Source organism: Garra rufa, chromosome 24 (genome assembly GCF_049309525.1).
Source record: "Garra rufa chromosome 24, GarRuf1.0, whole genome shotgun sequence".
Lineage (NCBI taxonomy): Eukaryota > Metazoa > Chordata > Actinopteri > Cypriniformes > Cyprinidae > Garra > Garra rufa.
This window is the reverse complement of record NC_133384.1, coordinates 9,476,035-9,494,981: the sequence shown is the minus strand read 5'-3', so window position 1 is coordinate 9,494,981 and position 18,947 is coordinate 9,476,035. Positions and strand designations below refer to the sequence as shown.

The following is an 18,947-nucleotide window of genomic DNA, read 5'->3' as shown; positions in this document are numbered from 1 at the left end:
CTTCCAGCTGAAGCCGAAGGCCGTTTTGGCTATAAATTACAAAGCGCGGCTCTGTAGAGGAAAATCCTGCGAACACATCACTATCTGGATGAATACCAATCATGCAAGTGCAGTTTCTCCACAGGCTGTCATTGTTTCCTTTGCGCCTGATTATTAGGAAATCAAATCTGATTCTGAGATGAATCAACTCATGCATGATAAAGACCGAATCCAAGACTGAATCCAATGAAAATGACATTGCTAAAATATTCACTTGTGTAACAAAGAGCCTTTTCTCTGATTAATACGACAGCCTGAAACAACATAAATGTGTGTTCAAGTCGGCGAGGACCCTTTGCATCAATAAGTCAAGCGTACTGTCTGCACAAATAAACTAGTGGAGATTCATGAGGCGTAATTCACTTTCAAGAGATCGCTTTCTCACTTACTGCATCTAAAAATACACAGAATGGTTTAAATATAATGTTAATTGATCTAGAAAGAATACAAATATTTATAGTGTATTGATTTCCATTAAGTGCTTGCTTTGAATTTGATCTTCTGCCATAAAAGATCCTGCAGATCCTATGAAAACATCGGTTGAGCGGATGGAGATGTTTTTACTAAGATGCGATTATGTAATTTGTGCCTATAGACAATATGAAAGAGATGCGTAATGTAGCTAAACACTGGATGAAATTGCTTTAGAAAAACTAATAATGAAATAGAAGTGCAAGGAGGAATGCTACTGTGGAAAAGGACTTTTCATATTCGTAATTGAAAAAGTACTGTATATTATACTGCATTTTATGCTGTTTGTTGGTACTTGTCACTTAATGTTTCACGTATGAGTGATTCATTACACAAGACTTTTGTTATTTTCATAGATTGACTTAAAATGTCAAATAACGACTAGTAAGCTTCAGAGTAATAAGAAAACTAAAGAACGCATTGAGAGCCTGGGAACATTTCAAACTAATGGAATAAGAAGCATTTCTCTGGATTCCTTTCGAAAACTAAATGCAACGCAGAAGAACAAAAAAACCACAAATAAAATCAAATCACCAAAACAACAACACATTTTTCTCATCAGTTCCTTATGGAATTGAAATGTGCTGTTCCTTTCTTGAATTTTAAGAAAAGATTAGGTGGTATTTATTCTCAAAGTATTTCAACTTTATTCTCATAATATTTCAACATTATTCTCGAAATATTTTGACTTTCTTCTTGTAATATTTCAATATTATTCTCGTAATTTTGACTATTCTCGAAATATTTTGACTTTATTCTCGTAATTTCGACTTTATTTTTGAATTATTTTGACTTTATTCTCGTAATATTTCAATATTATTCTCATAATTTTGACTTTATTCTTGAAATATTTTGAATTGATTTTCATAATTTCTACTTTGTTTTTTTATATTTCAACTTTATTCTCGTAATATTTCAATATTATTCTTATAATTTTGCCTTTATTCTTAAAATATTTTGATTTTATTCTCGTAATTTCAACATTATTTTTTAAATATTTAGACTTTCTTCTTGTGATATTTTAATATTATTCCTGTAATTTTGACTATTCTAGAAATATTTTGACTTTATTCTTGTAATTTCGAATTTATTCTTATAATTTCAACTTTATTTTTGAAATATTTAGACTTTATTCTCGTGATATTTCAATATTATTCTCATAATTTTAACTTTATTCTTAAAATATTATTACTTTATTCTCGTAATTTTGCCTTTATTTTTGAAATATTTTGAATTGATTTTCGTAATTTTTACTTTATTTTTTAAATATTTTGACTTTATTCTCGTAATATTTCAATATTATTCTCATGATTTTGACTATTCTCAAAATATTTTGACTTTATTCTCGTAATTTCAACATTATTTTTTTAATATTTAGACTTTCTTCTTGTGATATTTTAATATTATTCCTGTAATTTTGACTATTCTAGAAATATTTTGACTTTATTCTCGTAATATTTCAATATTATTCTCATAATTTTGACTATTCTCAAAATATTTGACTTTATTCTCGTAATTTCGACTTTATTTTTTAAATATTTTGACTTTATTCTCGTGATATTTCAATATTATTCTCATAATTTTGACTTTATTCTTAAAATATTAGTACTTTATTCTCGTAATTTTGCCTTTATTCTTAAAGTATTTTAAATTGATTTTTGTAATTTTTACTTTATTTTTTTTACATTTCAACTTTTTTCTCGTAATATTTCAATATTGTTCTTATAATTTTGCCTTTATTCTTGAAACATTTTGACTGTATCCTTGTAATTTCTACATTATTTTATAAATATATCAACTTTATTCTCATAATATTTTAATATTCTTCTCATAATTTCGACTTTATTATCTAAGTGTTTCGATTTTCTTCTCGTAATATTTTGACTTTATTCTCAGAATTTCAACTTTATTCCAAAAATACATATATACATATATAGACTTTATTCTCGTAAATTCAAAAACTAATAATAAAATAAAAGTGCAAGCAGAAATGATCAGAATCCAGCTGGTTTGAGAAGCTACTGTAAAAAAGGACATTTAATGTTTGAAAAAAAAAAAGTACTGCATATTATGCAGTTTGTTTGTACTTTTTACTTAATATTTCATGTTTGAGTGATTCATTAGACAAGACTTTGTTATTTTAATAGTTTGATCTAAAATGTCAAATAACGATGGAACTTTTTCTCACATTGACTCCACTGGAGGAAGCTTCAGAGGAATAAGAAAACTAAAGAACACATTGAGAGCCTGTGAACATTTAGAACAAAATGAAAAGGAAGCATTTCTCTGGATTCCTTACAAAACTAAATGCAATACAGAAGTACAAAAAACCAAATCACCAAAACAACAACAACAGCCCATTTTCTCATCAGTTCCTTATGGAATTAAAATGTGCTGTTCCTTTCTTGCTTTTTAAGCAACGATCAGGTAATATTTAGACGGGTCATGGCTCCAGCGCTGGCTCACGTATGTCACATAGAGACATTTGTTCTGTAGACATTGTTCTGGTTAATGTCTTTTTGCCTCAAACTGACATCTTTGCCTCTTCATGCAACACGGCTAGAAAGCGGTTTATTTTCGATGGCTCCTCTCAGCTTCCTTTGCAATCAGTCCGGTGTTTGTTCAGGTAAATGTCCTGTTTGATGTGAGGTCTGAAGTTTGTCCAGCTGCACAGAGGCCGCATAGACTGTGTCACGTAGCGAATGATGTGTCTTTTAATTAGTAGTGCTTGTGTAGAGCTGCTTGACTAGAGCTGTGCTATTTCTTCACCTGACAGTCTAAATAACTTACAGATACTTGATGCATTTTACAAAATATAAGTTGAATTTTTATTATTTGAAATGTGCTGCAACTTATATTCCAAATTGACAGTTAAAGGAATAGTTTAGCCCAAATTAAAATTAGCTGAAAATTTACTTGCTCACCAATGGATCCTCTGGAGTGAATGGGTGCCGTCAGAATGAGAGTCCAAACAGCTGATAAAAACATCACAATAATCCACAAGTACACTCCAGTCCATCAGTTAACATCTTGAGAAGACAAAAGCTGAAACAAATCCATCAAGATGTTTTTAATTAAAATATGAGTCACTGGAGGAGGTGTTATTATCTACAACAGAGGTTTAGTGAATATTTAATTAATATTTAGACTTTAGTCTTGTAATTTCGACTGCTTTCTAAATATTTTGACTTTATTCTCATAATATTTCAATATTAGTCTCTTAATTATTACTTTATTTTAGAAATATTTTGACTTTATTCTTGAAATATTTAAATATTATTCTCATAATTTTGCCTTCATTCTCGAAAATTATTACTTTATTCTCGTAATATTTTGACTTTATTTTCAGAATTCTCAGATACTTGATGCATTTTCCAAAATATAAGTTACGTTTTTTTATTATTTGAAATGTGTTGCAACTTATATTCCAAAGTGACAATTAAAGGAATAGGAAAAGGAAAATTTGCTGAAAATGTATATCATTTGCTCACTAATGGATCCTCTGGAGTGAATGGGTGCCGTCAGAATGAGAGTCCAAACAGCTGATAAAAACATCACAATAATCCACAAGGACAATCCAGTCTTGTCTTGAGAAGACAAAAGCTGAAACAAATTCATCAAGATGTTTTTAATTAAAAATATGAGTCACTGGAAGAAAATGTTATGTACAACAGCGTTTTAGTGCAAGTTAAAAAATAAAAAATAAATAACTAAGATTACAAGATTAAAGCCACAATATTTAAAGAGTAAAATCTTGTGAATCAATTTATTAAATTATACAGTTTTCTTTGTAAAAAAATTCCACCACCTACTTTCGACTCGATTTTGAAATATTTCGACTTTATTCTCATAATATTTCAATATTATTCTCATAGTTTTGACTTTATTCCTGAAATATTTTGACTTTATTTTTGAAATATTTCGACTTTATTCTAATAGTATTTTGACTTTATTCTTGTAATAATTCAATATTATTCTCAAAATATTTCAACTTTATTCTCATAATTTCGACTTTATTTTCGTAATATTTCAATATTATTCTCATAATATTTAGACTTTATTCACATAATATTTTGACTTTATTCTCATAATATTTCGACTTTATTCTCATAATATTTTGACTTTATTCTCATAATATTTTGACTTTATTCTCATAATATTTTGACTTTATTCTCATAATATTTCGACTTTATTCTCATAATATTTTGACTTTACTCTCATAATATTTCGACTTTATTCTCATAATATTTTGACTTTATTCTCATAATATTTCGACTTTATTCTCATAATATTTTGACTTTATTCTCATAATATTTTGACTTTATTCTCATAATATTTTGACTTTATTCTCATAATATTTCGACTTTATTCTCATAATATTTTGACTTTATTCACATAATATTTCGACTTTATTCTCATAATATTTTGACTTTATTCTCATAATATTTTGACTTTATTCACATAATATTTTGACTTTATTCTCATAATATTTCGACTTTATTCTCATAATATTTTGACTTTATTCTCATAATATTTTGACTTTATTCTCATAATATTTTGACTTTATTCTCATAATATTTCGACTTTATTCTCATAATATTTTGACTTTACTCTCATAATATTTAGACTTTATTCACATAATATTTTGACTTTATTCTCATAATATTTCGACTTTATTCTCATAATATTTTGACTTTATTCTCATAATATTTTGACTTTATTCTCATAATATTTTGACTTTATTCTCATAATATTTCGACTTTATTCTCATAATATTTTGACTTTATTCACATAATATTTCGACTTTATTCTCATAATATTTTGACTTTATTCTCATAATATTTTGACTTTATTCACATAATATTTCGACTTTATTCTCATAATATTTCGACTTTATTCTCATAATATTTTGACTTTATTCACATAATATTTTGACTTTATTCTCATATTTTGACTTTATTCTCATAATATTTCCACCTCATTCTCAAAATATTTCAATTTCATTCTCATAATATTTCAACTTTATTCTCATAATATTTCAATATTATTCAAAATATTTTGTCTTTATTCTCAAAATATTTTGACTTTATTCTTGTAATTTTAAACTTTATTTTCGATATATATTTCAACTTTATTGTCGTAATATTTCAATATTATTCTCATAATTTCGACTTTATTCTCCAAATATTTAGACTTCATTCCCGTAGTATTTCGACTTTATTATTTATTATTTTATTCTCGAAATTTAGCATTTATTCTCATAATATTTTGACTTTATTCTTGTAATTTCAACTTTATTATAGAAATATTTTGACTGTTCTCATCATTTTAACTTTATTCTCAAAATATTTAGACTTTATTCCCATAGTATTTTGACTTCATTCTCGTAATTTCACCTTTATTCTCTAAATATTGTGACTTTATTCTTCTAGTATTTCGACTTTATTCTTGCAATTTTGACTTTATTCTCAAAAATATTACGACTTTAATCTCGTAATCTTAAATTTAAAAAATAAATTAACATGCCACTAAAACGCCATTGTAATTATGGATTATGGACTCATATTTTAGCCTAAAGTGACGGTTTGAAAACGTCTTCATGGATTTGTTTTAGAATTTGTCTTCTCAAGATGTTAACTGATGGTCTAGATTGTGCTTGTGGATTATTGTGATGTTTTCATCAGCTGTTTGGACTCTCATTCTGACGGCACCCATTCACTCCAGAGGATCCATTGGCTACATTTCTACAAATCCGATGAAGAAATAATCTGAGGCTGATGACATTTTCAGCCCGTTTCAGCACAGCCTTTAAATGCTTGCTGATTCTCATAAAATCATACACTTTACATGCTGTAAGTTCAGATATCAATCTGTGGTCTGTCAGCTGTAAGTATGATATGTTATGAATATAATGTTTAATGGTTTGGGTCTGTATAATCAAGCTACTGAGTTTGGCATGGCATAAACCAGATGCATGCAACATTAATCATCGAGTGAATATTTGCATTGTCACTGAACGCTCAGCGCCCACATGTTTCATAATCACTCACTTTCTTAATGCCATTAACAATGCATATGCATTCCAGCACATGTGTGTGTGTTTAAGAGCTCCACATCTGGAACACATTTGCTGGTGTTGTTTTTTCGGTGGCGGTGCTAAAGTTACCAACCCCCAGCCTTGCCTTTTTTTTTCTTTTTACTGATCCTTTTTCTTTATATTTTACTCTCTTTCTCTGATTCTTAATCTCTCACAAGTTGAATTTCTTTCTTTATAGGTGACGTGTTATAAAGGTGCTGTATTGATGTTTGAATAGGTTATTGTTCAATGGGACGGTATTTGGGTTGCTGGTAGTTTGAGGGTGGTAAACTGTTGGAATGCTTTCCCACATGCTCAGACCTTTATGGATCGTGACAGGCAGATAATTAAGACCACACTGTAAGTGTTTAAAGGTGTGCGAATGAAGTCAAGTTGTTTTAATATTATTATTCTTATTACAGAGACCAAGAAAAACAAGGAGCAGTAGCTCTGCCAAGAAAAACAGGCCAGCATGTAAATAAGACAGGAACAGCTGAGCATACAACACCACAGCAAACAAGAAATACAAGGAGAATTACTCAAAGTGCCCAACTCATGGCAAGCAATAGCTGATATTATGAGGATAGACATAAACTTGTGCATGCAATTTAATGTATTTAATGATAATCAGTCTTTGAAACTAATATGTGACCCTGGACCACAAAACATCATAAGGGTCATTTTTTTTTAAATTGAGATTTATTTATCACCTGAAAGCATTGATGTAAGGTTTGTTAGGATAGGACCATATTTGACCGAAATACAACTATTTTGAAATCTGGAATCTGAGGGTGCAAAAAAAATCCAAATATTGAGAAAATCACCTTTAAAGTTGTCCAATTGAAGTTCTTAGCAATGCGCATTTCTAATTAAAATTTAAGTTTTGATATATTCACGGTAGGAAATTTACAAAATATCTTCATGGAACATGATCTTTACTTAATATCCTAATGATTTTTGGCATAAAACAAAATTCTAAAATTTTTACCAATGCTACAAATATACCCGTGCTACATAAGACTGGTTTTGTGGTCCAGGGTCACATATATGGTATATAGAGAGGTTTAAACCATATTAGCAAAGTCACAGTTTAGATTGATATTTATTGTCAAATCTTATTCTAAATCATTGAATTGCTTTCAGTTTTATTAGTTTTACAACACGTTGTTTGCACAATTAAAAAGTCCTTTTTTGATATTTGAAGAATGATAACATATAACATGTTTAAAAAATAAGAAAAGGAAAAGAAAAAGATAGAAAGACAAAAACAAACCAAAATAGTTGCCAGGGGGAGCAAAGTATAAAACTTCAAAACCAAAATACAAGATATACATACACACATGAATGCATAAATAAAATCAAATACATATATTGTAAAAGTCTCGAAAACTGTCGATATAAATACATATTTCAGTCAACAAAACCATAAAATTGGGTTTCTTATTAGTAAATTTACACTTTTATGAATGCAAAATTTGGTCAATAGAATAAGTAAGTAAAATGAAAAAGTACTGCAATCAGTGTTTAGTATCAATGAGATACTATTATAGTTTTTATTAATATTTTGAATCAGTTTTTGTGTTTATTTTTTCCTTTTTAGTAATTTTGTGTGTATATGTATATGTTGTCATATTTAGTAGTTTTTATACATTTTTATGTCCATTTTGGTTATTTTGGTACATTAGGTAAAACTAAATTAAAATGAGAAATATTATCTTGGCAGCTAGATTTTTTTTTCAAGTTACAATTTTTATTTTGTTTTATTATTTATTTATTTATTTATTTTAAATTTAATGGTTATATTACAAATCAAAAGTTTTTGAACAGTAAGATTTTTGATGTTTTTTAAAGAAGTCTCTTCTACTCACCAAGCCTGTATTTATTTGATCCAAATTACAGCAAAAGTAGTTATGTTGTGAAATATTTTTGCTATTTAAAATAACTGCTTTGTATTTGAATATATTTTAAAATATAATTTATTTCTCTGATCAAAGCCGAATTTTCAGCATCATTATTCTAGTCTTGTGCCACATGATCCTTCAGAAATCATGCTAATATGCTGATTTGCTGTTCAAGAAACATTATCATTATATTATCAATATTTAAAACAGTTGAGTGCATTTACAGAATTCTTTGATGAAAAAAAAAAGATCAAAATCAAAAAGATCAGCACTAATCTGAAGTTAAAAGCTTTTGTAACATTATACACTATACCATTAAAAAGCTTGGAGGCAGTGTATATATATATATATATATATATATATATATATATATATATATATAAAATATCAAAAGTGATAATAAAGACATTTATAATGTTACAAAATATTTCTATTTCAGATAAATGACGTTCTTCTAAACTTTCTGTTAAACAAAGAAATGAAAAAAAAATCTACTCAGCTGTTTTCAACAAAATAATAATGATAATTCATGTTTTTGAGCAGAAAATCAGCATTTTAGAATGAAATGAAGGCAGGCTTGGTGAACAGAAGAGACCTCTTGGTTAACAGTAATGGTAAACAGTTTAGAAACAGGGCATCAATTCATAAAGTAATTAGCTGTTTGTCCACATTGCAGTGGGAAATATTAGAGCCAATCAAAAGAGCTTTGGCAGTTATGAGCATGAATTTTGACCAATGAGCTTTTGCAGTGGGCGGGGCTTCCAGAAACAAAAACAAAACAATCATCAGACTCTGCTCTTACAATTTGTGGCCAGTTATTTAAAAATAAAGGTGCTTCACGATGCCATAGAAGAACCCTTTATGTCTAAATAGTTCCATAAAGAACCTTTAACATCTGAAGAACCTTTCTGTTTCACAAAAGGTTCATTGTGGTGAATCTTCAGATTATAAAAAGGTAAGAAGAGATGGTTCTCTAAAGATCCTTTTGACTGAATGGTTCTTTGTGGAACCAAAAATGGTTCCTTTGTGGCATCGCTGTGAAGAACCTTTTAAAGCACCTTTATTTTTAAGAGTGTAGGGAGAAAACGAAATGTCAAATATGAAGTTAGATTTATGGTGATTTTGAAATAGACACAAGGGAAAACTAAATAAGGTAGTGCAAATAATCTCTGATCGGAATAATCTCAAAATGGTGAAATAATACTAATTTAAATAATTAAATCTACATTTGTTTCTTTGTTGTTCATTAGTTAATCACTTTGATTGCCTGATGCCAATGGCAAGAATTTCTAAAATACACACTTCTGAATGAAATGCAGTGTTTCCATTGGGTTTTCCAACAATATTTTGTGTCTTTTACTAACCATTATGGTTTACCTGCCAATATATAAAATAAATTTCGAGAATGGATCCTATGGAGTTTATGGGTGCTGTCAGAATGAGAGTCCAAACAGCTGATAAAAACATTACAATAATAATAATCCACACCACTCCAGTCCATCAGTTAACATCTTGAGAATACAAAAGAAACAAATACATCATTAGCCTTTTTCACACTTGCGTATTTCTGGCTTCTGGATAGGCACTTACAGGGTAAAAGTTTTTCCGGTGACGGCAGCAGCCGTACATAACAAGAGTAAATTCGGGAATCAAACATTTCTTCAAAAACTTTATGTCAGTTTCAGGTCGTCACAAATACTATGTTTATTTAAAGGGGTCATCGGATGCAAAAATCACTTTTACATGTTGTTTGAACATTAATGTGTTTTGGCAGTTTGTGTACAGTCGTGGCCAAAAGTTTTGAGAATTACATAAATATTGGAAATTGGAAAAGTTTTTATAAGTTTTTATAATAGCAATTTGCATATACTCCAGAATGTTATGAAGAGTGATCAGATGAATTGCATAGTCCTTCTTTGCCATGAAAATTAACTTAATCCCGAAAAAAACTTTCCACTGCATTTCATTGCTGTCATTAAAGGACCTGCTGAGATCATTTCAGTAATCGTCTTGTTAACTCAGGTGAGAATGTTGACCAGCACAAGAATTAGAATGGACATGTTAAAGGGTGATTCTTGAAATCATTGTTCTTCCATTGTTAACCATGGTGACCTGCAAAGAAACGCGTGCAGCCATCATTGCATTGCATAAAAATGGCTTCACAGGCAAGGATATTGTGGCTACTAAGATTGCACCTAAATCAACAATTTATAGGATCATCAAGAACTTCAAGGAAAGAGGTTCAATTCTTGTTAAGAAGACTTCAGGGCGTCCAAGAAAGTCCAGCAAGCGCCAGGATGGTCTCCTAAAGAGGATTGAGCTGCGGGATCGGAGTGCCACCAGTGCAGAGCTTGCTCAGGAATGGCAGCAGGCAGGTGTGAGCGCATCTGAACACACAGTGAGGACAAGACTTTTGGAAGATGGCCTGGTGTCAAGAAGGGCAGCAAAGAAGCCACTTCTCTCCCAAAAAAACATCAGGGACAGATTGATCTTCTGCAAAAAGTATGGCGAATGGACTGCTGAGGACTGGGGCAAAGTCATATTCTCTGATGAAGCCTCTCTCCGATTGTTTGGGGCATCTGGAAAAAGGCTTGTCCGGAGAAGAAAAGGTGAGCGCTACCATCAGTCCTGTGTCATGCCAACAGTAAAGCATCCTGAGACCATTCATGTGTGGGGTTGCTTCTCATCCAAGGGAGTGGGCTCACTCACAATTTTGCCCAAAAACACAGCCATGAATAAAGAATGGTACCAAAACACCCTCCAACAGCAACTTCTTCCAACAATCCAACAACAGTTTGGTGAAGAACAATGCATTTTCCAGCACGATGGAGCACCGTGCCATAAGGCAAAAGTGATAACTAAGTGGCTCGGGGACCAAAACATTGACATTTTGGGTCCATGGCCTGGAAACTCCCCAGATCTTAAAACTTGTGGTCAATCCTCAAGAGGCGGGTGGACAAACAAAAACCCACTAATTCTGACAAACTCCAAGAAGTGATTATGAAAGAATGGGTTGCTATCAGTCAGGATTTGGCCCAGAAGTTGATTGAGAGCATGCCCAGTCCAATTGCAGAGGTCCTGAAAAAGAAGGGCCAACACTGCGAATACTGACTCTTTGCATAAATGTCATGTAATTGTCGATAAAAGCCTTTGAAACGTATGAAGTGCTTGTAATTATATTTCAGTACATCACAGAAACAACTGAAACAAAGATCTAAAAGCAGTTTAGCAGCAAACTTTGTGAAAACTAATATTTGTGTAAGTCTCAAAACTTTTGGCCTCGACTGTACACAACCACCCTACAATGATAAAAATAGACCCAGTGTTTTTTTTTTAATCTTAAAAGTAATATCCCCTTTTTAAAATCAGGTCATTCTCAGATTATTCAGGTCATTCTCAGACAGAGGCCCCTCCCACAAAAGTTGACTGACATGAGCACCTTACCTTAGCCCCGCCCTCACCGAGCTGAAACAGTCCAACTCCGATCGCCATTGTGTGACTCAGGTGCAGAGGAAGACAAGAAATATCTCAGATTGAGCGACTGAGGTGTTCTGTTGTTGGATGTAATAATGAACACAGCAGTCGTCATTTACTCCCAATATCTGAGCCGCTGAAGACGCAGAGGATAACGTTACTTTCGTTTTTGAAAGGAAAGCGCCGATCCCGATCTACATATGCATCTGTGTTTGTGCAAATCGTTCCTGATGCAGCTAAACAAGGCTAAACGCGACTAAACGCGGCTAAATGCAGCTAAAGTAAACATTACGGCTCATAATCCCACATCAGAGAGGGGCGGGGCGAGCAGAGCTCATTTGAATTTAAAGGGACTATAAAATGAGCTGATATTTTGCAGAGCTGATTTTAGGTAAAAGGGTGTTTTTATACACTACTATTGAGAATTTTTAACCAAAGTATATTATAGACTTTTCATTAAGACCCTAAAGAATTACATGTTGCTTTTATTATTATTAAGATAATATTGTATTTCTTTTGCATTATTAACATGATGTGTAAACGTACGTTGTATAATGTGCCAAGGGATATACATAATCAAATAATTTAATACTAAACAAGAGATGACTAGATTAATGACTTTATTCCTGAAGGATCGAGATTACATTGTTGTATTGAGTTTATGCATCAACCGGACTCAGAATTATTTAATTTATTCTTGGAAAAAATGTGCATTTGGATATAAATGCTGTCATAACTTATCATGATGTAGTGATTTGACAGAAATGACTGAGTAAATTAAGAAAATACGCTCAAATATACCAGAGATGGAGAACAGAAACCAGCCGGCGCTATATTGAGTGGTCATATAAATTACAAACAAATAAAAATATTGTTTCTTTGTTGATTATATAACAACAGCTTGGAAAACAAACAAAACAGAAAAGGTAAAAAGCATTATTTGAGACAAGGGCATGCTAATATAATAGGCGCAGACCTGTAGCTGAACTAACTTCACCCTGCGCTGACGTAATTTCCCATTTGTGTGAAAAAGGCTAATTGAGACATGTTTAACTCCACAGTTACATTTGCTTCCTGCCAAAATACAATATCACTGAGTCCATGCTTTACAAACCCTCATCTCCTCATCAAGAGTGACTTGTTTTATCAGTTAGGATGATCAGATAGAAGTATTAAAGTCACATGTTTTTTTCTGAAGTTCTGTTTTTGTGTGTTTTGCCCATTAAGATGATTGTAATGGAGGTGCACAGAGTACTCATTCACTGTGGTAATACGGTAAATATAGTCAGGGAAAACGCTGTCAGTTTTTTGTTTTCACTGTGAAGCGTGGCTCGTTCAAATAAACAGCTGATTTAGCTCAGCAGGGCTTGTATTATTTCAATCTGGGTATATATAACGGCACAGAGAGCAGTCTAGTGTTTAGAAAGTTTGACTTTTTCATAGGCTTGCGATGACCCAGCTAACAGGAACGTACTCTGAGATTTGGCTAACTTTCTGACAAGTTATGAACAAACATTTCCAGTAACATTAATAGAATGTCTGTTCAGTTATCTGGTGTTTATTAATGTACTCAGAACATTAGCAAAAAACATTGTTTATATATCATTCATGACACATTTGAATAATAACATCCTAGTTTTAGACAGTTCAGAGAATATTCAAAAGTAACTTTTGTTTGCAAAATGATTAAATGGAATGTTCACATAAACAATAAAATGGAGATTTAGAATTGTTTTCAAAACGTTCCTAGAACATGTTTTTGTAAGTTAGGGAGAAGCTGCGCTGACGTCAACAAGCCTCTCTTGATTTGATCGCCGAACCTCCAGACAATATCCGAAACACTAATAACTTTCAGGCTGAATTCCTCACATTCAGCCAACGTTATATAACCTGAAGTTTTGTTAATCCTTCACAGATCTATCATGAGGAACTTTGTTTTGTCTGTGAGCGGATTTTTCATGTGGCATCATTTTGTCTGCCAGTCTTCAGCTTCCCCAGTGAATTGGGTCACATTTAATATTCCAAAATAAAATTTAATTGAATTTCTGTTTTTGAGCATCACTCACTCAACCAAAAAATGTTTATCTGAACCTGACGGATGTTGTCTTTGAAACTGAAGTCTATTCTGACAGTATGAATTGAGTTTTGCTGAGTTATGGGTTTGAATTTGATTAAATCTGTGCCAGGGGAAACTGGAGGCTCACTTTAACTCTTCTAGCCTTCCTCAGAGAGAACAGATTCATCTTACAACAGATTGATTTTTTTCTCTCTCATAAAGAAAGAAGGACAGTTTAACATTGTAATAAATTTGACAGAATTTTTTTTGAAGTGATATTTGTCAGGAATGACAATTACTATAGCTCATACTTAAGGACTCGTCTTTAATTCAAGTGATTTTCTTTCTGTTCTCCAAGGCTGGGTTTATTTGATTAAAAATACCGTATGGTCTGTAAAAAATGGTAAATATTATTACAATTTAAAATAACTATTATCTATGTGAATATCTGTTAAAATGTCATTTATTTCTGTGATTAAATCTGCATTTTCAGCACCATTACTCCAGTGTTCAGTGTCACATGATCCTCTTTATTCTCGTAATATTTTAACTTTATTCTCGTAGTATTCCAACTTTCTTCTCGTAGTATTCCGACATTATTCTCGTAGTATTCCGACATTATTCTCGTAATATTCTGACTTTATTCTCGTAATATTCCGACTTTATTCTCGTAGTATTCCGACTTTATTCTCGTAGTATTCCGACATTATTCTCGTAGTATTCCGACATTATTCTCGTAATATTCTGACTTTATTCTCGTAATATTCCGACTTTATTCTCGTAGTATTCCGACTTTATTCTCGTAGTATTCCGACATTATTCTCGTAATATTCTGACTTTATTCTCGTAATATTCCGACTTTATTCTCGTAATATTCCAACTTTAGTCTCGTAGTATTCCGACTTTATTCTCGTAGTATTCCGACATTATTCTCGTAATATTCTGACTTTATTCTCGTAATATTCCGACTTTATTCTCGTAGCATTTCGACTTTATTCTCGTAGTATTTCGACTTTATTCTCGTAATATTCTGACTTTATTCTCGTAATATTCCGACTTTATTCTCGTAGTATTCCGACTTTATTCTCGTAGTATTTCGACTTTATTCTCGTAATATTCCGACTTTATTCTCGTAATATTCCGACTTTATTCTCGTAGCATTTCGACTTTATTCTCGTAGTATTTCGACTTTATTCTCGTAATATTCTGACTTTATTCTCGTAATATTCTGACTTTATTCTCGTAATATTCCGACTTTATTCTCGTAGTATTTCGACTTTATTCTCGTAGTATTCCGACATTATTCTCGTAATATTCTGACTTTATTCTCGTAATATTCCGACTTTATTCTCGTAATATTCCAACTTTAGTCTCGTAGTATTCCGACTTTATTCTCGTAGTATTCCGACATTATTCTCGTAATATTCTGACTTTATTCTCGTAATATTCCGACTTTATTCTCGTAGCATTTCGACTTTATTCTCGTAGTATTTCGACTTTATTCTCGTAATATTCTGACTTTATTCTCGTAATATTCCGACTTTATTCTCGTAGTATTCCGACTTTATTCTCGTAGTATTTCGACTTTATTCTCGTAATATTCTGACTTTATTCTCGTAATATTCCGACTTTATTCTCGTAGCATTTCGACTTTATTCTCGTAGTATTTCGACTTTATTCTCGTAATATTCTGACTTTATTCTCGTAATATTCCGACTTTATTCTCGTAGTATTCCGACTTTATTCTCGTAGTATTCCGACTTTATTCTCGTAATATTCCGACTTTATTCTCGCAGTATTTCGACTTTATTCTCGTAGTATTTCGACTTTATTCTCGTAATATTCTGACTTTATTCTCGTAATATTCCGACTTTATTCTCGTAGTATTCCGACTTTATTCTCGTAGTATTTCGAATTTATTCTCGTAGTATTCCGACTTTATTCTCGTAGTATTTCGACTTTATTCTCGTAATATTCCGACTTTATTCTCGTAGTATTCCGACTATATTCTCGTAGTATTCCGACTTTATTCTCGTAATATTCCGACTTTATTCTCGTAGTATTCCGACTTTATTCTCGTAATATTCCGACTTTATTCTCGTAGTATTTCGACTTTATTCTCGTAGTATTCCGACTTTATTCTCGTAGTATTCTGACTTTATTCTCGTAGTATTTCGACTTTATTCTCGTAATATTCCGACTTTATTCTCGTAGTATTCTGACTTTATTCTCGTAGTATTTCGACTTTATTCTCGTAGTATTCCGACTTTATTTTCGTAATATTCTGCCTTTATTCGCGTAGCATTTCGACTTTATTCTCGTAGTATTCCGACTTTATTCTCGTAGTATTTCGACTTTATTCTCGTAGTAAGTATTCCGACTTTATTCTCGTAATATTCTGACTTTATTCGCGTAGCATTTCGACTTTATTCTCGTAGTATTCCGACTTTATTCTCGTAGTATTTCGACTTTATTCTCGTAGTATTTCGACTTTATTCTCGTAATATTCCGACTTTATTCTCGTAATATTCCGACTTTATTCTCGTAGTATTCCGACTTTATTCTCGTAGTATTTCGACTTTATTCTCGTAGTATTTCGACTTTATTCTCGTAATATTCTGACTTTATTCTCGTAGTATTCCGACTTTATTCTCGTAGTATTTCGACTTTATTCTCGTAGTATTCCGACTTTATTCTCGTAATATTCCGACTTTATTCTCGTAGTATTTCGACTTTATTCTCGTAGTATTTCGACTTTATTCTCGTAGTATTCCGACTTTATTCTCGTAGTATTCCGACTTTATTCTCGTAGTATTTCGACTTTATTCTCGTAGTATTCCGACTTTATTCTCGTAGTATTCCGACTTTATTCTCGTAGTATTTCGACTTTATTCTCGTAATATTCCGACTTTATTCTCGTAGTATTTCGACTTTACTCTCGTAGTATTTCGACTTTACTCTCGTAATATTCCGACTTTATTCTCGTAGTATTTCGACTTTATTCTCGTAGTATTTCGACTTTATTCTCGTAATATTCCGACTTTATTCTCGTAGTATTTCGACTTTATTCTCGTAGTATTTCGACTTTATTCTCGTAGTATTTCGACTTTATTCTCGTAATATTCCGACTTTATTCTCGTAATATTCCGACTTTATTCTCGTAGTATTTCGACTTTATTCTCGTAGTATTTCGACTTTATTCTCGTAATATTCCGACTTTATTCTCGTAGTATTTCGACTTTACTCTCGTAATATTCCGACTTTATTCTCGTAGTATTTCGACTTTATTCTCGTAGTATTTCGACTTTATTCTCGTAATATTTCGACTTTATTCTCGTAGTATTTCGACTTTATTCTCGTAGTATTCCGACTTTATTCTCGTAGTATTTCGACTTTATTCTCGTAGTATTTCGACTTTATTCTCGTAATATTCTGACTTTATTCTCGTAGTATTCCGACTTTATTCTCGTAGTATTTCGACTTTATTCTCGTAGTATTCCGACTTTATTCTCGTAATATTCCGACTTTATTCTCGTAGTATTTCGACTTTATTCTCGTAATATTCCGACTTTATTCTCGTAGTATTCCGACTTTATTCTCGTAGTATTTCGACTTTATTCTCGTAATATTCCGACTTTATTCTCGTAGTATTTCGACTTTACTCTCGTAGTATTTCGACTTTACTCTCGTAATATTCCGACTTTATTCTCGTAGTATTTCGACTTTATTCTCGTAGTATTTCGACTTTATTCTCGTAATATTCCGACTTTATTCTCGTAGTATTTCGACTTTATTCTCGTAGTATTTCGACTTTATTCTCGTAGTATTTCGACTTTATTCTCGTAATATTCCGACTTTATTCTCGTAATATTCCGACTTTATTCTCGTAGTATTTCGACTTTATTCTCGTAGTATTTCGACTTTATTCTCGTAATATTCCGACTTTATTCTCGTAGTATTTCGACTTTACTCTCGTAATATTCCGACTTTATTCTCGTAGTATTTCGACTTTATTCTCGTAGTATTTCGACTTTATTCTCGTAATATTTCGACTTTATTCTCGTAGTATTTCGACTTTATTCTCGTAGTATTTCGACTTTATTCTCGTAATATTCCGACTTTATTCTCGTAGTATTTCGACTTTATTCTCGTAATATTTCGACTTTATTCTCGTAATATTCCGACTTTATTCTCGTAGTATTCCGACTTTATTCTCGTAGTATTTCGACTTTATTCTCGTAGTATTCCGACTTTATTCTCATAATATTCCGACTTTATTCTCGTAGTATTTCGACTTTATTCTCGTAATATTCCGACTTTATTCTCGTAGTATTCCGACTTTATTCTCGTAGTATTTCGACTTTATTCTCGTAATATTCCGACTTTATTCTCGTAGTATTTCGACTTTATTCTCGTAGTATTTCGACTTTATTCTCGTAGTATTTCGACTTTATTCTCGTAGTATTTCGACTTTATTCTCGTAGTATTTCGACTTTATTCTCACAGTGTTTTGACATTATTCTCGTAGTATTTCGACTTTACTCTCGTAATATTCCGACTTTATTCTCGTAATATTTCGACTTTATTCTCGTAGTATTTCGACTTTATTCTCGTAGTATTTCGACTTTATTCTCACAATATTTCGAATTTTTTCTCGCAATATTTCGACTTTATTCTCTTAGTATTTCGACTTTATTCTCGTAGTATTTCGACTTTATTCTCACAGTGTTTTGACATTATTCTCGTAGTATTTCGACTTTACTCTCGTAATATTCCGACTTTATTCTCGTAATATTTCGACTTTATTCTCGTGGTATTTGACTTTATTCTCACAATATTTTGACTTTTTTCTCGCAATATTTCGACTTTATTCTCGTAGTATTTCGACTTTATTCTTGTAGTGTTTCCAATTTATTCTCGTAGTATTCCG

General features: G+C 31.5%; 1 protein-coding gene across 1 annotated transcript in view; it reads left to right on the top strand.

The window, feature by feature from the left end:
* The window catches only part of piezo2a (piezo-type mechanosensitive ion channel component 2a), a 235,552-nt gene that overhangs the window by 107,863 nt on the left and 108,742 nt on the right, over positions 1–18,947 (top strand).